Below are 26,249 nucleotides of genomic sequence, written 5' to 3'. Positions count from 1 at the left end.
GATGTGGTTGCTGTGCAAGATCTGAGGTCTGTTTCGGATGGGAAGGAGAAGGGACAGAGCGAAATGCAAGTCACACCTGCCTGATAGACGCTGCTGAGATCTTCAGCAGGGAAGCATACTTGTCGCTTGTAGGAAGGATTCAAGCAACTGCTTTTTTGCTTTACCTTGAGGCAACCCCCACCCCTACAAAACACCCACACCCACACACCACACCATGGTGTGATCTGTGTGAAACTAGGTCAAGTGTAGGGTTAGTAGTGCATTCACTTATGCAGCCACTCAGCATTCGGCTAACCTGAAAGCTGATGGTGGTTGAATTCCCCAAGAGGACCATTTGTCTTTTGGATGAGCAGTACCTCAACACACAGGAAATTATCTTTCTTTCCCTGCACCCAAGCGTCTATATGGCACAGTTACTAACCGATATAGCAATCTATCTGTCTGTCAGAAGTAAGTGTTCCAGTTTGTGAATGTTTTCCTTAAGCCGAACAACCGATGCGGCTGTTGGCTATTGTATCCGGGGCGCCTGCACCAATCGGAAGCTGCACCTTGGTTTTCGAACGTTTCAGAAGTCAAACGGACTTCCAGAATGGATTAAGTTCGAGAACCAAGGTTCCATTGTATGTCAATACAGTAAAGGTATGGAGGATACGGCAGCTCCATAAAGGCAGCCAAAATGTACAGCAGAGCATTGCGGAGGCTTTTCCAGTACAGTGGTATCTCTGCTTAAGAACTTAATTCGTTCTGGAGGTCCGTTCTTAACCTGAACTGTTCTTAACCTGAAGCACCACTTTAGCTAATGGGGCCTCCCACCGCTGCGTGATTTCTGTTCTCATCCTGAAGCAAAGTTCTTAGCCCGAGGTACTATTTCTGGGTTAGCGGAGTCTGTAACCTGAAGCGTCTTAACCTGAGGTACCACTGTATGCTGTTTAGAAGGGGAAGTTCTCAGGCACTGCTGGGACTTTGGTCTTGGAAGTTCCCTCTCACTCACCGGTGGGTCTTCTATTTTGGCCTCCCAGGCCTCTCTGTTTGACCCATGAGGCCATTTTGGCCAAGCCATGTCCACCTGGCATCACATGACATTGGCACGGCTTGAATTCAGTACTTATCCTGTCACACTTTCGGCAGGGACCAGGTGCACTCTGGAGCTCCCTGTCATTCCCAAGTGCATCTTATTCCTTCCAAAAGCAGTGCAGTAGGGAAAGGCACCCAGTTCAACCAGTGCTAAAGCAACAATCAGAGCACACCTGCAATTGTTGCTTTATAGCCATGGCTTTGCCTTTCCCATGCCTGATGTCACAGGACATCAAATGATTGGCAGCTGGACAGCCCCATCCACCTGCCAATGTGGCTCGCAGAGACTACTTTCAGATCCAGTCCTCTGGCCAAAAGTGGTTACTCACCCCTGCTCTAACTAGATTCTGCTGCTGCTTACAATTTATTTTGTACCATTGGTTATTCTGCCCCTAAAATAAATAGGGGTTACGTAATCTACATGAGCTTCTTTGTGAATGTTCTTCTTTACATCAACATAAAAGGAGTCATATTGGATTATACTGGATCACACCAAAGGTCGGGCTAGGTCTTCATTCTGCTGTCAGTGTGATATGGTCTTACTCCTTTCCAGTGCTTTTTAGGTGTTTTTGTTTTGTTTTGTTTTGTTTTGTTTTGTTTTGTTTTGTTTTGTTTTGTTTTGTTTTGTTTTGCTTTAGGAAAGAAGGGTGCTGGTACTCACCATAAAGTTGTTACAGTAAGTGCCGTACTTTTTTTAAAACTTCTTAAAAAGTATATAAAGCTACCTTTATTTAGACTTTTACAGAACACGCCAATGAATACACTTGTAGGAAGTTTAAAAACAGTATGTCACCTTTTTACACCAACTATATTGCCATCGACTTGCTTTAGAAGTTACAGAAATTCCAAGTTTTGAATCCACTTTCCTCAATCAACAGGTATTCATAAATACAACATCTTAACCCCTGGTTAATTTAATGGTATACAAGTGCCATACTTTTAACATTTGCAAAAAAGGGGAAAAAAAAGTGCTGGTATTGCGTACTCTTGAGTACCCCCAGAAAAAAAGAACTGCATTGGGCATTTTGCATCTTCCAGATCAAGTGCAATGGAAGCTCCACACAGGGTGCATTGCACTTCTCCAGTCCTGAAGTCACCAGCGCTTGAACGACGGCAGTCAAGCTCTCCCAGTCCAGTAACGACCATAGTTGTCACACCAGAGGCAGCTGGTAAAAGGTGCTTCTAGCTCCTGAAGCTCCAGGAACAGAGCTGGATCCAATAGCAGCCCTAAACTGTGTACCTGTTTCTTCATGGGAGTGTGAACCTGTCCAGGACAGGCAAGTGGACCAATTTCTTTGGCATGGGAACCCCTCCCCCACAGTGCCTCTGTCTTGCCAGGACTTGCTTGGGTAATGTGTCTCTGTGTATCCAGGCCCGGATTTATTCCTTCTACAAACAGATTGCTAGTATGGCAACCCAGCCACGGGAGGCACTGTGCACAAATGGAGCCATGGGAGACCACTTTTATCTTAGCTTCGGGCTGCACCTGCTGGATTTTCAGCTAGCATCCAGATCTTGGCAACCTGGTGCTACCTCTCTGAGATCTAATGGTTTCTGACTTAGAAGCTTCCCTTTGAAATTAATTGATTTCCTTCCCCTCACAAAGGGCAGCATTCACCATGATTGAAATATTACAGATATAAAGCATTACTATACCTGCAGCCCAGTTGGGGGAAAACCTTTTAGGGTGGCTTAATGTTGGGGCTGATATACATATACGTATACGTATACGTGTGTGTGTGTGTGTGTGTGTGTGTGTGTGTATAACCATTTTTTATTTTACTGGAATACTTCCTTTTGCATGATGCTCACGTTTGATTTATTGTTGAAATCTTCCATGAGCTCACATATGCATACCTTTAGGGCACTTTTACACAAGCTTTTAAGTGTGCCAAATTTGGGGTTGTCATTCGCAAATCAATGCCTTGCCTTTGACCTGGTGAGATAGACAGGTAATCTCGGGATCTTACCTACAGGCTTGTCATTGCTTTTCACTTGCTTCAGTTGCATTTTACTTGCGCATGGATGTTTACATAAACAACTAAATTCTAAGCCTAGACAGCATTGGAAAGGGGAGCAGGCACCCCCACAACAAGCAGTTTGCCCCTCAATTGCTGAACCTCTGCGGTTACTAGAAAGAAATGTATTTTTTCCACATAAAAAATACAATTCTGCTAAAAATCAGCAGAAGGCTACAATCCTGAGCACACTCCATCAAGACTTACTTAAAAGAAGATATGATTAGGATAGGGACATTAATGAGAAATATTATTTCCCCATCAGGAGTCTAATGTAGCTTGACTCGCTGGAATTTACTTTGCCCCTTCTCTGCTGGCCAATATTTTCCGCTGGTGTCACTATTGGTTCTGTGAACCAGACAAGTAACTCCATGTGTGCCTAGCAGTGTGTTTGGCAATTGCAAAAACTTTTGAAAACAATGTGATAATCATTTATTTAATTTTTTTAAATGGCAAGGTTGAAGTCATGGCAAGGATCACCAGCCTGAACCTATGCTCTAATGCAGGGGTAACTTGCCCTATGGATGTTCTTGGAGTACAGCTCCCATCAATCCTAGTCAGCAGGTCCAATGACCAGGGATTGGAGGAGCCTGGAGGCTACCATGTTGGCTACACCTGTTCTGGTGTTTGCTTTATTTTCCAGCTGCTTTTGCCCCTTACGCCTTTGTAGTTTGGGGGAAGGGTGAAAGAAATGTGTGAAGCTGTCCGCACTGAGCACAGACACTTGCAAGTTGGGTTTTTGTTTTAGATAAGAGCCATTTAGTTTTCACCTGTGTGAAGAGGTGCCACAGATTCAAAGGGGCTGTGGGGCTACATCACCACATGGCTCATTCTAGCTCCCCATTCTTTTAGGGCAAACATCTATAGCCTGGTGGTGTTTCTTTGCATCTAGATGAATAGGCACTTTGACACACCTTTGTAGAGGTTAGGGAAAAGTATCCCATTATTCTCGCTTCCATTTCATAGCACACAATGCTATGGATCTGGTGCTTTTACAATCCTTGGGGTGTTTTTAGTCAAGGTTACACAGGGTGTCTACTGTTGTTGCCATACATCCGGAATTTCCTGGACATAGCTGGGATTTGACCATTGGAAACAGCGTCTGGGCAGAAATTGCTTAAATGTCCGGGGATATCTGGAAGTGTAGATTTTTGTGAATTTTTGAAATATGGCAATCCTAGTGTCTACATTGAACTCAATGAGACTTACTTCTGAGTTGACACACATAGGTTGTGCAGTGAGGGGATCTGTTCATGTCTGCTTTGGTGGGGTTTCAAGTGGAAGTGATTCAGCTCTGGTGGTCTATTAATTGTGGAAAAAGCTGCCCATAGCACCCAACCTTCACCTCTGATGTTGCCCTTCCCCCCGTCTGCTTACAGCTTGCTTTGCTTTTTTAGATGGGGAGATGTGTTCATTCTGATGGGCCTTCCAAGCTATTTCTATGTGATGTGGAAGTAGCATTTCAAACAGAGTGTGGCGTAACCTCTTTCTAACATATGATACAAACCACAACTGTCTGGCATGGGCATGCAAGCCAGAACCCGAAGGGAAACGGCGCACAGAGCCAGACGTGATCTTTGATCGTACGTTGTGTAAAATTAACAGCGCCAGTCATGACAAGCCTTAAATGCCACATCTGTCAGGGGGTTTGGTAGCTGCATAACAATATGTTTTTAACCCCATTATTGCTTAATTATGCCTTCAATTATTTCCCCAACAATAACAACAACAACAAAACCCATTGCAAATAACAGGTGGTTTTCTGACAATTCTGTGCGCTGAAAACAGCCCAGAATGGAGTTTGTGGCATTTTATCCTCCAAAGGGAGAAGGCACCTGAGCACCTGAGCTTAATGAGTGCCCAACTCTGATTAACTCCTTAGCTGCCAGTTTTCCTCGCTCTTCTCGCTACAGGCTTTATATACACAGGAAAGCACTTCAGCAGATAACGCAGGACAGTGACACATTCAAGAAGTTTAAGTGGAATAGGAGAACCTTGCTGCATCAGACAAAATACCCATCTAGTTCAGCATCCTGTTTTCCATGATGGCCAACCAGAAGTGCATGAACAGAACATGAGCGCAATAGCCTTCACCTGCTTGTGTTGTACCAAAAGCATTTCACCTATTCAGTAGCAAGTGAGCAGGACGTTGTGAGGCAGCAGCTGCTTTTGCTATTTCCATGCAGACAAAGGCTTGTAGTTCAGCAGCCAAGCCAGGGATAGCTTCAAACAGCAAAGTTCTTTAGGGTGAAATCCAAGGAGCTGAACACCATTTAAATCAGTGGAACTTGCTTCAGAGCAAATAGGCACAGGCTACTAAGGAATGGTCCGCCATGTTGGATTCATCAGTTCTAAACTTGCATAGAAACAAATGTATACACATTGATGCTTTAGAATGATCTCCAGAATAAGAATTCCTACCAACTGGACTCTTTCCTCATCCTCTGCTGTCAAATTTTTGCTTGGTGCAGGGAATCATAGGGCTCATTCAAGTGGGCTTCCTCTCCATTTTCACAGGGAGCAGGTCAGGCCAATTGAGCCTGGAGACTGAGTCATCATCACCTGCAGTGAACCCAAAATGTCTGCTAAAATGCATCCAGCCAAGACTTCCATGAAGTACAGTAGGAGATCAGTACAGTGGTACCTCGGGTTACAGATGCTTCAGGTTACACAATTTTGGGACAGTTACTTCCAGGTTTCGGCGCTCGCGCATGTGCAAAAAACCAAATCGCAACCCATATGTGTGCAGATGCGGCACTGTGAGTTCTGAACGCTGCGGGTTGCGAATGTGCCTCCTGCATGGATCACGTTCGCATCCCAAGGTTCCACTGTACAGTGGTACCTCAGGTTAAGAACTTAATTCATTCTGGAGGTCTATTCTTAACCTGAAACTGTTCTTAACCTGAGGTACCACTTTAGCTAATGGGGCCTCCCGCTGCCGCCGTGCCGCCACTGTGCGATTTCTGTTCTCATCCTGAAGCAAAGTTCTTAACTCGAGGTACTATTTCTGGGTTAGCGGAGTCTGTAACATGAAGTGTCTGTAACCCGAGGTACCACTGTAATGTGGTGTGAGCAGCCTTTCATATGATTCCTCAGCCATTATCAGTCTACTCCTTCATGGCATCCCTGATAAGCTTCTCAGGAGACAATTGGGGAAGGGAACACTTTAAAGAGACAGAAAGGAAAGGAAAAGAAATTTAAAAGTTTAAAGAAATATGGTAGATGGACAGGACACCATGCTAATACATTAAGCATGGTAGAATATATATTTCATTTGCTTATTACCTTTGTATCTTGGCTTTTGTCCAAGTTTAGAGCATTGTACATGGTTTCTCCAAAATAAAGTGGGGAGAGAGAGGGCATGGAAAAGCTAGCTCCCTGGGAAGGTAATTCCACAACTGTGGAGCCACCACTGAAAAGGCCTTGTTCATGATAAGTTGTCTACTAATCTCCTCTTTGCTACTGGCAGGCCGGAGACCAAGGCCTCAGAAGCCAAACAGAGCTAAAGTAGATTCATGTGGATGCAAGTTCTAGATGCAAGGCTATTTAGGGCTTTAAATATGTAAACAATTATTTTTAGTTGAACCCATGAAGGACTGGTAATCATTGATCTAAAATAGGTGTGATCTGTGCTTCCTGTCTTGCTTCTACTAGCAATCTGGCAGCTGCATTTTGAACCATTTCCAGTTTCAGAACTGTCTTTAAAGGCAGCCCCAAGTAAAATACATACATACATACATACATACATACATACATACATACATACTTATTATTAGTATTGTTATTAACTGAATTTTTATATCACCCTATACCCGGAGGTCTCAGGGCAGTTCACAGAATAAAATCAAAATATAAAACCACAAAATACACAATCAAAATAAAAACAACAACCCAATAACCTCCCCACCCCACATTTTAAAAGGGCATAGGATGTCAATAAAATCAACCAAAGGCCTGGTTAAAATGGAACTTTTTACCTGGCGCCTAAAGGTGTATAATGAAGGCGCCAGGTGAACTTCACAGGCGAACACTGAGAGTGTTCCACAGATGGGGAGTCACTGCAGAGAAGGCCCGTTCTCATGTTGCCACCCTCCAAACATCTTGAGGAGGCACACAAAGAAGGGCCTCAGAAGATGATCTCAGGGTCCGAGTAGATACTTGTTTAATTCTGGATATAATCACTGCATGGGTAAATGTTCTCCAGGTAAGATCACAGCAAGTGAACCTTCTGGGAATTGTCTTCCAAAAAGGACCAGAGCCACCATACCTTTAAGCAGTGCTCCAGCAGGGCAATCTAGTTTGTCAATGATACCATCAACAAGGCAAGTCAGCAGGATCACTTTGTATACCTTCCAGGATAATCATCCACCAAGATAACCAATACAATTTCAGTCCTGAGACCAGGCCAGAAACCAAACAGGAATGGCACCGTCCAGATCTACGTAGAGTCAAGATGCTACCTCCCTCACCAATGCCTTACCTCAAAATGACAAATTTGGGTAGCTGTTCAAATTTGCCAGATTCAATGTAGATTCCGTTAAAAGGGGTCACACAACTGCCTCCTTTAAGACAGAAGGGCCACATGTAACTGGCCTGTCAGGTCTCTGTTTTTCTCACTTAGCCTTCTGTAACACATGCCCTTTGACTTGCAACAAGATGGGAACACTTCCAATGTGCTTCTGAGACTGACTTGAATGGGAAAATGATGGAGGAGTCTTGAGGCAGGCAGAAACTAAGGGCATTGGTGAAAAGGGAAAGATGAGTAGAGAGTTACTTGTGAGACACTGTGTGGAGCGGGCAAAAGAAAGAACAACAGAAACAAACCCTTCACAGATGAATATATTGTCACTTAGTATGGTAAGTATTGAGAGTCCCTTTGATTTGCTGAGAAACTCCAGTGCATATTGGCCCTTTGAAACAGAGGACAATGCCCCACTTGGAAAGAATTTTAAACCACGCTAGACACGATGGCAGCAAACGCAGGTGAAAATCAACTCGCGCTTGCACAGAAGTGCTTCCTGATTCACCTTGCATGCCGAGCCAAGGCAGGCCAGCTCTTCGTAATGCTGTCCCACAGAGCATCTCCGATTGCTCACCGCCTGGACCACGTGCTGTTGTCCCCAACGCAGCAGGCGCAGAGGCCTCTCTGGCTAGTGTGCCGTTATTGGATTTGAGACTGCAGGCAAGCCTGGTGCCTGCCGGACTTGACAACCACTCAGTCGGTGATCTGTCTCCTTTAAGAGAGCAGACAGGCTCCAAGGCTGCCGTGTTACTCCCACCGGTTCCCCTCCTCTCCCTGCCTCTCTGAGTGCAGCACAACATCAGAACGCAGCTGTCAGTCAGGCTCCTCGGGGAGCAGTCTGTATGTTTACATGAATGATCATATGGTAACCTCTTCCAGCTCATGGGCAAGTCGCACGGTTACCTCATCTGCGGTCAAATTACCTCATCCATGTGAAATGTAGCAAGTGCAAGACAGGGAGCAAAGCACGGCGCTCTCCAGGGTATGGCTCCCTCATTAGGAGACGGCAGAGGAGCTGTCCTCCGTTGGACCACTCAGGAAATAAACTTGAGATCTGTTAGTCTTATAATTATCCCTACTCATGGGCCCCTTCATAAATCAACGGGGCTTATTTCATGACAGGGAGAGGGGTGTGTCCCTGTGTGCCTGGGAGCCTCTTGTCTCGGCGGATTTACATTTACCCTCTGGAAGGCTGCTGAGAGTCCTGGGATGATGAGCACTCGGATGGGAGGTTAATTTACCCCTCTTTAAGGAAATAAAGAGCAGCAGATAAGGTTCAAGCGGGATGGGATGCTGTGCAGCACAGGCCAGGCTCTGAAATCTCATGTGCCCTGGCTTACCATTTCTCCCTTTAAAAAATATGGCGTGTGATGTCTAGGAATATAAAGTCAATTATCTTGGCCATAGGTGGCTGGGTTTATTAGACGCTGTCAAGTTATTCACAATGTAAAGGACATGTTGACCTACAGTGGTCTCTCCCTTCCAATCAGCGCTTACAACTTACAGAATCTCCTGTATTTGTGCATCCTTCGTATTAACCCTTGGGTTTGCTGGGCAGATATTTGCTGTAGCGTTTCCTTTGCAAGCCTTGCCTTGGAAGAACTCTTGTTTATTTTGGGACAAGCCTTTTAAAAGCACACGGTTGGCTGGAAAGTGGGGTGGGGGGGTGGGGTGGGGGTGGAGGGGAGAAGGAGGAAGGGAGGGAGGCAAGAAAGGAATCATCGGCCACAGTCTCCTTTCTTTGCCAACGAACACCCTGGGAAAAAAAAGCCATTTATGTATCATATATTTGTTTCAGGCTATTTATCATTTCTGGTTTGCACACATCGTGCGTGAACAGCTGTCCTTATCTGGCATGGGGCAGCATAATAAAAGGGAGATTATGAGCACTCTTTCCCTCTCCCCCTCCGCTTGCTTTCTCAGGCCTATGAATGTGGAGCTGCTTCTGAATGGCAAGGAGGACAGGGTCTCATGGCAGTAACTAATGCACATCTGGAGTTTTGCAGCATTCTAGAGATAGTTATTAGGGTCCCAGGAGCACCAGCCAGACTGGGAATGGGAACCTGGTATCCATGGTGAGGCTCCCTATCTCACAGCACCAGGTGTGCTTTTTCTTGGAAAGGCTGTCCTCGGAGGGGGAGAAAGAAGAATCCAGGAGAGAGGTAATTAGGAGCTACCTTGCACAACCGAGCCAGCTCCCGGGAAGGACAGTGCAGGGAGCGGATGATGTGTGCAGAGATTTCCGCCTTATGGAAGGCAGCAGCATTTTTGTCTCTTTCTCCAGGGGAGTTGAGAGGAAGAAATACAAGGGTGGATAGCTACATGTTTTAAAGAAACCTGGAAATGCTAACATGTCTGTGTTGGAGCGCATCAGTGCAGGTTGTTCGCTGTCTTGAAATAAGATCCATATTCAGATCGATAGAGATTTGTGCCGAGGGGAAGTGTTTCTGATTATTTCTTTGCTGTCTCAATGTGGCATAGAGTGACTGAAAGAGATACCTTCCCTGGGCTGCTAACTGGAGACTAATTAATAAAACAAACCCTTTCCTGGCAGCTTCTGCGCACACATTCTCTCTCCCCCTCCACCCCCAATTTCTATAATACTGTATGTGATACGACCATAAAATGGGTAGGGCTAATGAATGGACAGGCCTGCCCTGTTTGAAGCCTGGTATTTCATTTGTGAGGAAGTTTAGTTGGATGCCTTTTTGATACTGCTAGAACTGTTTGCAACAGTCAGAAAACAGTAGATAATTAAGCTCACAACAAAAAATGGTGATTGCCACTGGTGATAAACACATAAATATATTCTTGGATGCATCAACAGAAGTATAGTGTCCAGATCAAGAGAAGTAATAGAACTGCTCTATTCTGCCTTGGTCAGACCATACCTGGAGTACTGTGTCCACTTCTGGGTGCCACAATTTAAGAAGGATATTGACAAGCTGGAACATGTGCAGAAGGGGGTGACCAAGATGATAAAAGGTCTGGAAACCAAGTCTTATGAGGAACGGTTGAAGGAGCTGGGTATGTTTAGCCTGGAGAAGAAGAAACTGAGAGGAGATATGATAGCCATCTTCAAATAGCTAAAGGGCTGTCACATGGAAGAGGGAGCATGCTTATTTTCTCCTGCTCTGGAGGGTAGATCCCAAACCAATGGCTTCAAGTCACAAGAAAGGAAATTCTGACTAAACACCAGGAAGAACTTTCTGATAGTAAGAGCTGTTCTACAATGGAATGGTCACCTTCAAGAGGTTGTGGCCTCTTGTCTCTTGGAGATTTTAAAGCAGAGGTTGGATGGCCATCAGTCATGGATGCCTTAGTTGAGATTCCTTCACTGCAGAGGGTTGGACTAAATTACCCTCGGGGACCCTTCCAACTCTATAATTCTACGATTCTATGACTCACTATTGGTGGGTGGTAATCTTTTTCCTGTTCAGGACTTTCATATGCTAGATGGAATGAAGATGGAGGTATGGTTTACATGGTTACATGCCACCCCAATCTCTGCTGAGCAGCTGCATGAGATTCCAAAGGTTACAGGCACTCACCCAGGGTTGTATTTCTGCTGAGGCAAGTGTCTTCTAGATATATGGCTTGCCGTACACATATTTACACCTGGGCCTATACCTGGGAGAGAGTTCAGAGCACTGCGTCTCAAGAAGGGCTTGTTCCCCACAGCAGTGCAGCACTGGAGTCCAAGGCATCCTGCACAACTTCTCAGGACCTCTGTCCCAGCCTGCCAAGATCATTCTGTCCCGCATGACCTCCACCTGGAGCTCTGGCTCCACCATTTTCCTTCTGAAAGACGCTTGCCAGAAAAAAAAAACAAGCCTCATGTAAAAAAACACTCCCCCCCCCCCATAGTCATAGCCTGCCCAGCCTCCCCAGTCACCTTGGTAACCTCCTCCCCTCATGGCAGAGCCTCCTGCCTGGTTTATGGTTTCCATTGATGGGTTAATGATGTGCTTCCAGCAGCTTTTGTCATTCTCAGTGGCGTTTATTTCAGGCGAGGCCCCAGCATTTTCCTTTCAATTGTCCAAATATTATCTAAATTCTACCATTTATTAATTTCTAGCATTCACTAACTCTAGCAGTTATTAGTGAGTGCCCAAGGTCTCCTCAAATGTCCATACAGCTGGCTTGGTGCTGCAACAAAGCAAGCAGTGGCTCATGCTAGCTCTGAGTAGTAGACCCCAATTGCAATTACATACTCTGCATACTGAAGATAATGGTCCAGAATTTGCCAGTATGAAGGGAAACAGGATTGTTTTAAAGGAATGCCATGTGGCTTCTGTTGTAAAAGAAGTAGAATCTTATCTATGACTTTGGTGGGAATAAGGAAGCAGGGAAGACTTCAGCACTGCAGAAGGTATACAGTCATACCTTAGTTCTCAAATGGAATCCATTCCAGAAGTCCATTCAACTTCTGAAAATGTTTGAAAACCAAGGCGTGGCTTCCAGTTGGCTGCAGGAGCTTTCTGCACTCAAGCAGAAGCCGCAGAAGCCATGTCGGACGTTTGGCTTCCAAAAAACATTCGCAAACTGGAACACTAACCTCTGGGTTTGTGACGTTCAGGAGCCAAAATGTTTGAGTTGTAAGGCGTTCCAGAACCAAGGTACGACTGTATTTTCAAACACCAACAGTGGATTGCTCTTGCACCAGGAGTGATTCTGACACTCCACGGATTACTTTTTTTAACGTATCAAAAAGGAAAGCATCCCACTCAGGGTTGTTGTTCTGTAACTTCAGAGACTGCCATAGGTCGTTGTCATCATGATGTGCCTCCCACACAGGTGCATACAGAGAGCCATGGGGTGACTCAGAATCATAGAATCATAGAATAGAATCATAGAATCATAGAGTTGGAAGAGACCACAAGGGCCATCAAGTCCAACCCCCTGCCAAGCAGGAAACACTATCAGAGCACTCCTGACATATGGTTGTCAAGCCTCTGCTTAAAGACCTCCAAAGAAGGAGACTCCACCACACTCCTTGGCAGCAAATTCCACTGTCGAACAGCTCTTACTGTCAGGAAGTTCTTCCTAATGTTTAGGTGGAATCTTCTTTCTTGTAGTTTGGATCCATTGCTCCGTGTCCGCTTCTCTGGAGCAGCAGAAAACAACCTTTCTCCCTCCTCTATGTGACATCCTTTTATAGGAAGGAATGTATACAGATTTTTTAACAGTAGCTCTAGCCAAATTAACACAATCCCACAAGTGCTAAACCTATATCCCTATTAGCCACTGAATGCCGTCCCTTGAAAACCAGACTCCCAACTGGGATACCTTGTGATCTTGGTCTCGCAGAAGGAAAGCCACCCCTTTGTCTGCACTAAGTGGGAAGAGATCACTATGTGGAACAGATGTTCTGGAGTATTCTTCAGCAGTGTGGAGAAAATAATCTGATCCACATACTGAATGGGTGCACATGAATGGCTTGCCAGGTGGAGACAGCTGCCGCAGAGAGGAATGCACATTTTCTTGAGAGCATCCTGTAGAACTTAAGAGATTTTCCATGACTTAGCAGCCAGTTTTGTTTGGTAGATAGCCTTCCTGTGCCTCTGCCCCGTGGTCCTAATCTCTGAAGATCTGCAGCATGGTAGGACTCTGTGAGGACTCTACTGCCAAAGTTTCTTGTCCTTTTCCAAAGTCAGTAAAGGAAACCTGTCTTAAAACTTTATATGCTTACCTGGGAGAAATCTCCATTGAACTCAGTGGATATGACATGCAGTGTACATTTGCCAGTGCTGGTCCTTGCTGGCGGAAATCTACTCAGAAGTATCCCCTTTGCCCATCTTGTTTGAAGAAACTCAGAGATTTTTCCCAACTTTGCTTCATGGTCAGGAGTGAATGTAAAACAACAGATTTCATGGCAGCATTACAAATCAATAGTATAATAGTTTCATTGCTTATGGACATTTTTATTAATTAAACAATTAAGACCACGTGGACATCGACTTGTGAAATGTTTCCCCTATTTTGCAGAAAAGGTAGCTTGCAAAGGCGGGTATATTTTTAGAGAAGAGAGAGCTCACAAGCATATCAGCTATGAAATATGGCAAATTAGCAGTCAGGTTCACTAGCACCATACTTCCAGACACTTAATTTGCCGTATATATTTAGTTTGTGATTGAACTAATTTATGATAAACTGTAAGAATTAGATAAACCTCCCAACTATTCAAATTCCCAACTATGACTGGGAGCCCAGAAAGGGTTGAAATACGAATCAGAAAGCATGGAGTCAACTTCATCCCACAAACCACAGTGAAGATGTCACAATAACAATAAAATGCTCCATTACCGAGGAAAGCAATTAAATCAAACTAATTGAATTACAATTAACAATTATTTAATTTTTGAAGTACTAGTGGAGCATTATATTATCAGCAAGCTGTCTGTATAGTATTTTGGCTGGATTATAAATGGTTATAATGACAGGGGGTTTCCTCTGGCAGCCAGATCCTAAACACATTTGCTTGGAAGTAAATCCTGCTGAATTCAATGGAATTTGTTTGCACATATGCATAGGATTCTAGCCTTAATCAGCCATAATGTTATAGCTGGGCCATAGCTGCTGTGTAGGCTACCTTGATTCTGTTTGATGACCAATGTGCTGTAGTGGTTAGACTGTTCTCCTTAGACCAGGGAGACCAGGGTTTAAAGCTGCCCAGATGTCCTTTTCATGATGCTATTGGAGCAGTTGCTGTATATGTAACCCTGCTTCCAATACAATTTGCACCTGCAAAACATTGTTTCTTCATTTCCAGCTGGTGCATACCCCATGGCTTCCTACTCAATTCCTGCAAATTTTATACACAAATATATTTTTTGGGGGGGATTGCTGTCTCATTTTGGCTGTTCTGTAGTGCAAGAGTGCCTCTCTAGTCAGCAGTAATGCAGTAACATTGGGGAAGCATCATAGAAAAGCTAAGAAAGCAGAATGATGTATGGACTATCTAGTATAAATCCACCAGCAGTGCACTATTATTGTGTCAATGACATGTTGTGGAATACACAGCTGCCCCTGCACAACTCCCATCAGCCATGAGGAGACCTTATTCGCTACTCAGCCTGGATGCTCTTACTCTAATTTACTTGGAGGGTTGTTGATAATATAAAAATTGGGAGGGGAGTCTATTTTGTCCTGAGCTGCACGACATAATAGCAAGATAAATAATTTGATGTGACCCTTTCAGTACTTTTTAATGTGGTTGTACAAAGTGAAAGGGAGAACTAAAGCCCTCGCATGCATCCCAGCATTAGATTATTCTGATCCACCCTTGCCTGCATCCCAAGGCGCAGCAGCCAGCTGCTGAGAGCTTGCTACTTTCTGCTCTATGGTCCCCAAAGAATTGCTGTCTCCAGGAAATAATGCCAGCTCTCCCTCCCCTAAGAAGTGGAAGATGCAGCATAACAGATTGCATGAGGCAAGAAGCACCAGTTACAGCAAATGTTTCTGCAAAATTTGAGATGCTCACTTACAAATAGAGGAGCCTTTTCCAGCTACTCTATTGATTTCATGGTAGTTGTGAAGTTCCCAGAGGTAGAGAGAAACAGGGTGTGGGCTGGTATGTTTGTTTTGTACACTTAGCAAGCAAGGACTGCTAGCAGGACCATAAGATGCTGCTTTATAGCAACTCAGATCATTGGACCATTTAGTTCTGTATTGTCTCGTACACTGACTGGCAGTGGCTCTCCAGGGTGTTCTGGGCAGGATTCTGTCTCCATCCTTCTGAGATATGCCAGGGACTCAACCTGGGACCTTATAATGCAAAGGTCAAGCCAGTGGAGGACCTACATTTTGGGAGCACTGAAGTTTGAACCGTCATGGGGGCCCTTTGCAACCAGTAAGAAGGTCTGGCTAACCACTGTTATCTTCAGTGGGGTTGTTCCATGACAGATCACATTTTTTAAAAAAAAAACAAATAGCTCAGGTTTGGGTTAAAATTGCTGTACTGTATTATCTCCTATGTCAATGTCACTGATGTGAATAAAAATGCTCCGTGCCTTATAGTTTTCGAGTCGTGAGACTTGAAATGGGTCTACTAGACCCTTAAAAAAAACAAACACCAATATGGACTAAAGTCACTTCTGGAGCCTCTCCGAAATTAGGGGCCCCAAAGCTCAAGCTTTGTTGGTTTCATAGCAGATCCACCCCTGGGCCAAGCTCTACATCCCTTTCCTAGAGAAGCACAATCCTACTGAGTTCAGTGGACTTGACTCCTACTAGGTTGTTCTCTATGGGTCTTCATGCATTTTAGGGCTCTCACTCAGTTAAAGAAAACCTAATTGATTCATTAATTGGCTTATTAATTCTGATTAATTTAATAAAACTGCATAGCAGAAAAAGCAGGGGGACCGTTCTCTTTAGAGACAATGTACACATGTGGATGCAACAGCCACCATCTGAGAAGAGGGATTCTGCAAGAAAGAATGCTTCTTTTATAATGGCAATTGGCAACTGCACTTTGTTTATTCAAAGGACCTAACCTTTGTTTTAATTGCCTGATTCATAAGGGATATCTTCTTAGCAAACCAAAATGTCTTATCAATCTAATTGATGAAATATTACAGTCCTAATACACTTCCTGAGATGAAGGGATTCCTCCCTGGCCGTGAGTACAAGGTTGGCCCTATCATTAGGCAGACTGAGGTCACCAGTGTGGCAGAAAGAAATGTGAAGTGGTAGATCCATGACTGAATTTATCTTATTCGGTTACAGTATTTATACCCTTCCCTTCATTGTCAAACAATCTCAGGATGAGTTCTAACAGTAAAAATATAGCATAAAATCCAAAACGCTACGAGTTCCATAATATTGTCAGCAATAATAGCTGTGATTTTAGAAATACTGCAATGTATTTTATAATGGGCCTCATGACGTGTGTGTGTGTGTTTAAAAAATAAAGTAGCTGTGAGGCAAGGGTGTCTATCAAAATTTGATAACGGTACTGGTATTATTAGTCGATTGATTAATTACATTTCTATACTACCCCTCATCTGAGAATCACAGGACGGTTTACAATATAAAAACACAAAAATATGTACCAAGGGTGGTATTTGACTAAGTCATATTCAGAGTAGATCCAGTGAAATTAACAGTGAGCCTGACCTGAGAGCTCCTCCACACTTCCGCTTGTCTCTGACCTAGCAAGCACGGGACTGAGAGGTTTTCTGCTTATCCCCAGCAGTTTTTTATTTGTCCTCCTGCCTCTTTCCCTGGGAAAACCCACTTTTTACCACTGAATCAGAACAAATGTCAATCTGCAGAAAATCTGATTGACGTTTGCTCTGATTCATTGACAAACAGCTGGTTTCCCCAGGAGAAAGCGGTGGAACAAGCAGATGTTTGGAGGAGCCCCAATTCGCACTTCCCAAAATGGTATTGTACACAAACCGAAACACAGCCACACCTTCAAAATTCACACACATCTGAATTTTGCAATGCATCTGTAGCTAAGTAATGTGTACAAAAGCCTATATGCTAGGGTAAAGTATGCATTAACTGAACTTAATGCTGGAAAACTGAAATTGACAAATTGACCCATCCCTATTCATGAGCTAGGCCCAACTAATTTCAATGTGTCTACTCTGAGTATAACGTCAATAGATTTCCCCCGAAGCATCTCTTTGTGAGCAGAGACAAGAGAAACTACACTTTGAACTGGGAGCAACACAAACAGGAGAGAGACAGAGAAAGCTGACTTTTGAGAGCTCTGTAAGTCAATGGCATCTAGGGGACCTCTGTCTGAAGATCTGATGCAGCTCAGTGGATTTGGCTGTCTGCTGAAGGGTTAATGCTGTGCACCGACCTATGCTCAAACTGTATGTTTGCAAGCAAGCAGGCAAATGACATGTCAGAAGGGCAGCTTCATGTATGACATCTGCAGTATATGGAAATAACATGGACGGGGAAATCACGTATGAAGTGCCTGTCACTTCAGTATGCCACAGAACTGTTAAGCTCTTCCTTATCTGATTTCTCTGCTGCATGTTTTGTAATTTTTGGGGTGCGGAAGAAACACGTTTGTGCCAACCAAGCAATGAATCCTATACCAAGTGAAAGGAAAAGGGGAAACTATTTTTCTAAAGCTTTACATGTAAACAAAGCAACACATTGGATGCTGTGAGATGTGCACCCCACACGTTTCTTGCTTACCACACCAGGGAAGGGGAGCATTTTGCAGTGCCGGTTTTGTGACAGAAGAATGTCTCCAGCAGAGACACACTGTAGCTTTATGGAAATTAATATTATTCAGGTTCCTTTGTGTGGATGACTTTACAAACCATAATGCTGCACATTGAATATATCCATGGCTGTTTGCTGAAGTGAATCGTACACACAGTTGGAGACTCCAACTCTGCCAGTGCCCAAGAACGCAAGTTGCATAAAAAGAGGCCAAATCATATGTGACAAGAAGAATCAGCCCTTCTTCATTTATCAGAAGTCCCCCCCCTTTCCTGGACAACCAATCTTCTAAAATTCCCTTGGCCATAAAAGGGCAGAGCCCACACAGTTGACAGGGTCATCTGCTCTGCAAGAAATGACAAGGAGAATTTTAAAGAAATTACGGCAGCTATAAGAGAACATATAGCACGTATGCTAAACTCCATTCTTTCCTTTTTTTTAAAAAAAATATTTTTATTAAATATTTTCTTGGTTTACAAAAGTGTATCCCTTGTCTCTTTTTTTCAGGTTGTACAGTCTTTCTTACAAATCAGTTACATTTGTTGTGAGACATTAGTGTTGAGTCCAGTATAAGGTTAGGGAAGAAGAGGGGGGAGAGGATGGTTGGGGTGGTGAGGCTCATAGTTTTTTTGTAGTGTATGTGTGGGGTTTTGTGTCAGCATCAACTGGGTAGGTTCTCTTTCTCTTTATTGATCACATTTCCTTGGTAGTGAGAGATATTGGGGGGCAGTGTGTGATTGGTTGTCTTTGGTTGGCTGCTGTGGGGTTTGTTTGCACTTGTGAAGGGGGAGGACTTGTTGGGTCAGGTAAGCCAGATTGATTCGTATGCTGTCAGTGGATTCTTGTTGTTGTCTTGTTGGGCTGTGTATGTGATAAAGGGGAGCCATACTGGGGTGAAGGATTCTTCTATTTGTCCCCGTGTCAGCTTCAGTTTATTAGTTAGCTTTTCTATTAAGGCTCTTTCCCATATAATTTGATGCCATTGGTCCATGCTTACTCCTGACAGGTCTCTCCAGTGTCTCGCTTTGAGGTTTCTGGCTGCTGAGAGTAGGTGGCTTATAAGCTCTGTATAATGTGAGTGGTCATTATGATGTTGGAACATGTTCAGTAGGGCCAGTTCTGGGGTGAGTTCTAATACCTATTTAGTTATTTTGCATATCTTTTGTGTTGTGGGGATTTTCTTTAGTTTGTTTTGGAGAAATGGGTATGCAGTTGTGGGGATGTTTTCAATGGTGTTGCTCTCCAAGTGGACCCATTGTTTCATCTTGTTTGTAGGTTTTACCTTTTATTTCCACACCCTTGATATCTGGGGCTGCTCGGAGTAGGATTGCTAGGGTTCAAGGGCCAAGATGAATAGAAAGGGAGACAGTGGGCAACCTTGTTTTGTGCCTCTTTGGATTCCATATTTTTAATTCTGCTTCGGTGCAATTTGTTTGAGGGTTGGTAGGAAGTTGGGGCCAAATTTCATGTTAGTTCATACTGCCAATAGAAATTTGCATTCCAAGCAATCAAAGGCTTTAAGGATGTCTAGGGACACGATCGCTTGTGGGAGTTTGGTCGTTGTGCTGTGTTCTATCAGATTCAGTAGTTTCCTACTGGGGTCTGTTACGTTGCGACCAGGGACAAAGCCTGCCTGGTCTGGGGCAATTAGTTTGTGTAGGAAGATTTTTAGGTGGTTAGCCAGGATTGATGTGAATATTGTGTAGTCTTGGTTTATCAATGAAATTGAGTGGTATGATTCTATTTTGAGGCTATCTTTGAGTGGTTCTGGGATAGAGACTATTTTGGAAGAGGTCCAGGTTTGGGGGATGGGGCCCCTTTTATGAAGTTGTTAAATAGATGGTCATGCCCTTACATCAGGGGTTTTTCGAATTTTTTGCAGAATTCTGCTGTATAGCCATCTGGGGCTGGGGCTTTGTGTGGTTTCAGGTTTTTGAGTACTGTCTCTGTTTCCTCTGGTGTGATAGGGCTGTCCAGGAAAATAACTGGTGTCAAAGATTTACCTAACATATCTCAAGCTCTGATTGAAATGTGCTGTCCCCCCATGTGCTGTCTGCAGAAAGAAGCATCTTGTGGTGGTACATCACAGTAGGTCCCAAGATGCTGGTAATTATTGGGGAAGGGCCTTGGCTCATTGGCTGACTACAGAGGTGTTGTCTTGCGCCCAAGATTGGGGGGGGGGGTCCTGACGCAGAGCACACATGTCATGTGCCCTGTACATGTCACACTCATATGACGTCATGCGGTGGTGCGTGTTGCACATGTGACGTTGCATCATTGGGAAGAGGCCAAGCACAGAGCCCAGCAAAGCCCGGCTTCCTCTCGTGCTCAGGAGGAAGCAGCCACTGAACCACGTCACACTCAGCTTAGCCATTGGTCTCCTCCCCCCTCTCAAAATTGAGGGGCCCCACATCCATGTCAGCAGATTTTGAATTAGGCACACTAGGCCTCATGGCTCATGAGGACATTTTTGTCAAGCCACACCCACCTGCCCTACAGCTGGTAATGAAAGGCTGGTTGTCAGATCTTCAGACACTGTAAGCAGTACTGAACTAGATGAACCAATGGTTTGACTCACTATAATCTGACACATGGGTGCCCCAATTACTTAGGGAATTTTCACACCAGCACTGCATATTACCATTGGCCTCTGGCACTGGAATGACTATCCTGACCCCACACAGAGTGCCACTATCAGTGCTGTAACATTACTGTCACTTATTAAAATGCATTGGATTTGATTCACCTATATTATTGCTCTTTGCTTTGCTGTTTCGACGTTGATTTTAATAGCTTTATATCAACAAAGAAGCATGGTAATGATTCATTACCTCTTTTAAGGTGTTTCTTTCTGGGGGGGTTTAAAAGCATTTTTCAATATATATTTTTAAAACATAATAGGGAGAAATACTGAAGATTTCAGAAATCCCAAAGTTAAACTGTAGGCCATTTCCAACGTCTCCTATTAACGTTAAAATATGTGCCTCTGGATGCTCATTCATCATGGATGTTTCAAAATCCTGATTTTGAGGGTGTCACTTTAAATAAATATGAGGGCCCATCATCAATGAGATCCCCCGTCATGTGATTATTTGCCTGTCAGAATGGAATCCTTGTGTTCTGGACAATGCAAGCCAATTGACACATTTGCAGATTATAAGCCTGGGGCAGTGTAAGGCACACCCAGGCCGTTAGGATGAGGACAGCACAGGTGGAATATACGTTCCCATGGAAATTATTCATGTTTTTCTTTCTTTGTCCTACTGCTGCTTTCCTCATGGATGAAGCTGCAAAGAGTGCTGTTAGACTCGGGTCTTTGGCTGCCTTTGGGTTGGAGTTCACACATGAGCTAAGATAATTCTTCTCCCACCACTGCCAAAGGAATTAAGAGCATTGGATCTATGATAGAGTGAGAGGCCCTGCTCATGTGGAAACAAATGACTTCTGGGGTGTATGTGTTTTCTGCATTCATTTTGTATTTAAGAAACATGAATGAAAATTAATCCTGTTGAACTGATTCTGAATTTTTAAAGGAGTGTTTCAGATTTGTCTTTTGGGTTTACAGTAGCACCTCGGCTTACGTAACCCTCTGGTTACGTAAACTTCACGTTATGAATGTGGCAAACCCGGAAGTATCGGACTGGGTTTCACTGCGCATGCATGCGCAGAAGTGGTCTACCGCTGTGCGCATGCACAGAACAGTGATCCTCAGGTTGCAGAAACCTCAGGATCCGGTTGGACCTCCGGAATGGATCCCATTTGCAACCAGAGATACCACTGTATTTTCCTTCAGATTTATTTTCTTTGAAGCTTAATAGTTTGCATTGCATTCTGTATTAACTGTCACTACGGATGTACATGGAAAAAGCCCTCCCCAGCAAGAGCCCTTTTGCTGCAGGGGCCCTTGCTGAGATGTGGGCTCTTTTACACCACCAGCAGGGTTCAGCCTATCCTTTGGGGGGGGGAGTGAGAGGGGCTTTCCCCCAGCTTTTTCCTAACTGACTTAAAACACACACACACACACACACACACACACACACGACTAAATCTGAATTAATGAAACACGAATGATAGTCTTCTGAAAGAAGTAAGTTATGGAAATATTTTTCAATCTGAAAAGTGAAAGAAAAAGACACACTCTCCCCTGCCACCATGCCCGTCCCTGACTTCTTCATGTGCAAAGGGGAACCAAGCAGAGGGCCTTCTCAGTGGTGGTGCCCGCCCTGTGGAATGCCCTCTCATCAGATGTCAAAGAATTAAAGAACTATATGACTTTCAAAAGACATCTGAAGGCAGCCCTCTTTAGGGAAGTTTTTAATGTTTGATGTTTTATTGCTTTTTTATTTTTATCATTAATATTCTGTTGGGAGCCGCCCAGAGTGGCTGGGGAAACCCAGCCAGATGGGCGGGGTGTAAATAATAAATTATTATTATTATTATTGTTATTATAAAGTCCCATAAATCTCCAGATTCCCTTCTGTCTGTGCCTTGAATTAATATGTGCTAGAGGAATCTCCTGAATTCTGAGATGCAGATGTAGAAGTGTTCTGTTTTCAGATTCTATTTTACAAGTAACCAGGATATTTTTTTAACTGCCTATGTGTCAAGTGTCAGCTTTCTGTATGTTGTGGAAGTACATTAACAATTTTATAATGCCACCAATTACCGGTAGTGAGTGAGACCCAAACATCATCATCATTGTCATTACTGTGACGATTACTACTACAGTGGTACCTCAGGTTACATACGCTTCAGGTTACAGACTCTGCTAACCCAGAAATAGTACCTCGGGTTAAGAACTTTGCTTCAGGATGAGAACAGAAATTGTGCTCCGGCGATGTGGTGGCAGTGGGAGGCCCCATTAGCTAAAGTGGTGCTTCAGGTTAAGAACAGTTTCAGGTTAAGAACGGACCTCCGGAACGCATTAAGTTCTTAACCCGAGGTACCACTGTACTATTGGGGATGGCCCCTCCCGTTATTCCACCTGAGGTGAAGCATGAAGCTGACTAATTTATTTTTCATGTTGATTTCAGTGGGACTCCTAAGCATGACTAACTTGCTTTGGATCAAGCCCAACTCATGGCTTTAAACAGCACTTGTGGCTTTATATACCATGAATCATGCTCTCCTTCTGGGTCACATGCTATCCCCTTAGGTCTGGGGGGATTGGATTTTATGGTGGCTCTGTTCCTTTCTGGAAGGATGAACCTAATCTGTGGTGCTGGGGGATTTGTTTATCGGATGTGTATACACTGTAATTTTAAAGCATATTGCTTCCTCCAAAGAACCCTGGGATTTGGAGCTTACGCCACCACAGAGCTACAGCACCCAGCACCCTTAACTATCTACAGTTCCCAGGGTTCTTTGGGGAAACCATGTGCTTTAAATGTGTGGTGTGCATGCACCCTATCCCTTACCTGGAAGTAAGCCCACCTGAACTCCATGGGGCTTACTTCTGAGCAAGGCATGTATAGGCTGCACGATTAATCTGTATCAGGTTAGCAGCATCTGAAGAAGCATGTTAGGGTTAAGCGTAGCCACGATTAGCTGATAGACTGTTTTCTATGAAGTAAATTAGCTACACGCTGTGCATTAGTATCAGGAAAAGAGCTTTCATCGCTGAAAGAAATATTTTTAGAGGTTCAATGCAGCGACCAGAACAAATACCCAGGACTGGAATAAAGTGTTTGTAATTCCTGATCTCCCATGCTTGACTGAATGCCACGGGAACAAAGGTTTTTTTTTTTTTTTTTTTTTGCATCTATAGCTTTGCAAGAGAACTTGAGTGTGGAGATAGCACTTCAGTTTTAAAACAACCATCCTGCATAGAATCACTTTGACTGCTATCTCTCATCTCCTCCATATTCTTTTATTGTAGGGAATGTCAACAGATGTACTTGAATGAAACCTTTGCCATACAGGATCTTGCCCATTGTTGGAAAAGAAGAATTCGCACACATGCATAATGTTTCTGTGTGTTAAAATGTACTTGCACATGTGTTTGTGTGAGTGCATATATACTGCTGCAATGGTCTTATGTTTTTGAACTGGATACACTGCAGGTTGCAAATACACCTTTTTGTGTGAGGCAGCTGACAGGTTTTTGCTATTTCATTGATTTTGGCATCACTGGACAACTGCCATGAGAAAAAGTTACGGCCACAGTCCTCTAGTGGTAGCAGAGCATTGTCAGATGTAGCAGGTAACTGCTGCTGCATTTGTCTTTAACAGCTGTGCAAAAAGGGCACTGTTTGGACTTGGTGGAAAAACTGCCAGGGGACCCTCTGGGATTTTACCATCATGACTGAGTGTAATAAAAGCCCCAAACTATTTCGTATATGATCATGGTCAAAGATACGCAGATAGCAAGGAGGGCACGTTGTATTCAAAATCTATATTTTTCAGAATCATTGTGAGACAAAAGACACTCTCAGCATCCCCTAAAGGGCAGCAAAAGCAGTTGATATATGAGAGCAGTTGTGTAACAGGCTGCAAATACTTGAACTTACCGTTGCTTTAAAGTAAAATAACCACAGTTAGCTTGCCTATTTTGTTCTACATCAAGCACTGCTTGCTGCCTGATAAGAAGCTTCCTCAGCATCATTTATTAAAAAGAGGAGCTTATTTGTGTCCCAGCCAGTCTATGACTTCCGGTCTGTGGAACAGCAGGATGGTGATGCCACAGAGACAGATTTGGCTACGTGATGATGTCATAAACTCAATTCAGTGGGAGGGTACAGCTGTGGAACAACAAGAAAAGCTCTTGGACCCGGGAGAATTGATCTGTACGCACCACGATCAAAAATATGGGTCAGGCAAAAGTGTGGATGAACCTAAAGAAACAAAAATAGAGACAAAAGCAGCTGCGTTGTGAGGATCATCAATCAAAAGCTCAGTGGAAAACTAAAGGAAGGGGGATCTGCTGTCTCTGTCCCCTCTCTCCCATCCATTTGCCCTCCTACTTTCATTAAGCCACCCTCCCTCTGAATACCATCATCTGCTGCTATTGGAAAACCACTCGCCCTCCCTCTTCTCCTGCTCCTGGTAACCTTTTGATGCCTCTATCAGTTTGTGCTGTGTGGGAGGAGAAGGCGGATGTCAGTCAAAGTATCCCATCAGCCAGCATAAAAGGGAGCAGCCTCTGAAAGACTGACACGAAAATATGTGAATGGCTTCTTCCCACAAGCAGTTCTATGTATGCAGAGGTCCCCCCCCCCCAGCTGCTTCCTTAAAGGTTATTATTGGGAATGGAGTCCCTCCTCCTTGTTCTTCCTCATTCCCCCCACTTACATTCCAGACTTAAGGGGGCCTAAAACAAGCAGCTCCCTCACTGCCTTCATTCTTCCTCCATCAGCAGCAGAGGCGCTTGGAAAAGCCCAGCTCATTATTGAAGGTTACGATGCATCATAGATAGAGCTACGGTTGTTTCAGGTGTGTGTGTCAAAAGATCAGGTGTGACTGGTGAGAAGAGGACTGGCTCCAGCTGCAGTTCAGAGAGACCAGATGGCTTGCAAGGAGTGGAGTAAGAGACCGAGGGAATTCTAATGATTAGAAGCTCTGAAAGAGTCTTGGGATACAGGCAAGCTAGGCATCCTGGGAAGTTTAGTAATTAGCATCTATGAGGCAATTGTAGGACATTCTTGCATGCAATGCTCAATTCTGCAGAATGCTACCCGAACAGGTGAACAGACCGGAGCAGCGCGAGCGCGAAACCGAATTAAAACAACCGTTTCTGTTCCCAAAGTGCGCTTGTTAAATCTGTGCTGATTAAAGTCAAATCAAAGGAGGATGCAGGCCACGGTGTTTCATGTGCTCCATCTGTTCGGAGCAGACCTGTATTCCAAACAATAAAATAGTGCTTGCTGACTAGAGGATGGCATTCAAAGAATGAAAATAAGATGGATTGCTCCCTTGTAAAATGGCACCCTGCTGGATTGGTGCATGCGCCAAAAATGTCAGACTCAACTTTGACTTGATTGACCAGAATGTTTTGCAGACTTGTTCTGAATTTTTGCATATTTACAAGATAGTACGAAACATAAGATCAGACTGGATTATTGCTGTGTGCAGTATCGCTGAAAAACCCAGCCAAACCAAGCTATCTGCTATTGGAAAAGTATTTGAGCAAAGGACGTTGTGAACCACCTGTTCTTTCTGTGAATTAGGATTGCCAACTTTTTCTTTTATTGCAGGGCTTTGAAGAACGAAGCAGAACTTCAGCACATGAAGCCTTTCCTCATACCTATATGAATTTCAGCTGCTGAATTTCTACCCTTTTTGAAGTTGGTACAGGCCCAGAAGCCTTGTGAGAAAAAAGTCGATAGTGCTGTTATCCTTTCACAAGTACAGAAGATCTCATGTTTCTGGCTACATGTTATATATATCCACTAATGTCAGGGACATTCTGTTTTTCAGAATCATTTGGCTTTCTATAAATCTCA

At 43.9% G+C, this 26,249-nt stretch overlaps 1 long non-coding RNA gene across 1 annotated transcript; it reads left to right on the top strand.

Moving 5' to 3' along the window:
- LOC308481412 lies at positions 1-26,249 on the top strand. Its single transcript, XR_013988651.1, has 3 exons — positions 1-26; positions 1,713-1,750; positions 26,001-26,249. It is a non-coding gene; the product is annotated as an uncharacterized lncRNA (long non-coding RNA).

This window comes from Podarcis pityusensis, assembly GCF_964106645.2.
Source record: "Podarcis pityusensis genome assembly, chromosome: 7".
Lineage (NCBI taxonomy): Eukaryota > Metazoa > Chordata > Lepidosauria > Squamata > Lacertidae > Podarcis > Podarcis pityusensis.
Note: the sequence above shows the minus strand (reverse complement) of the source record. Positions and strands in the feature narration are given on the sequence as shown.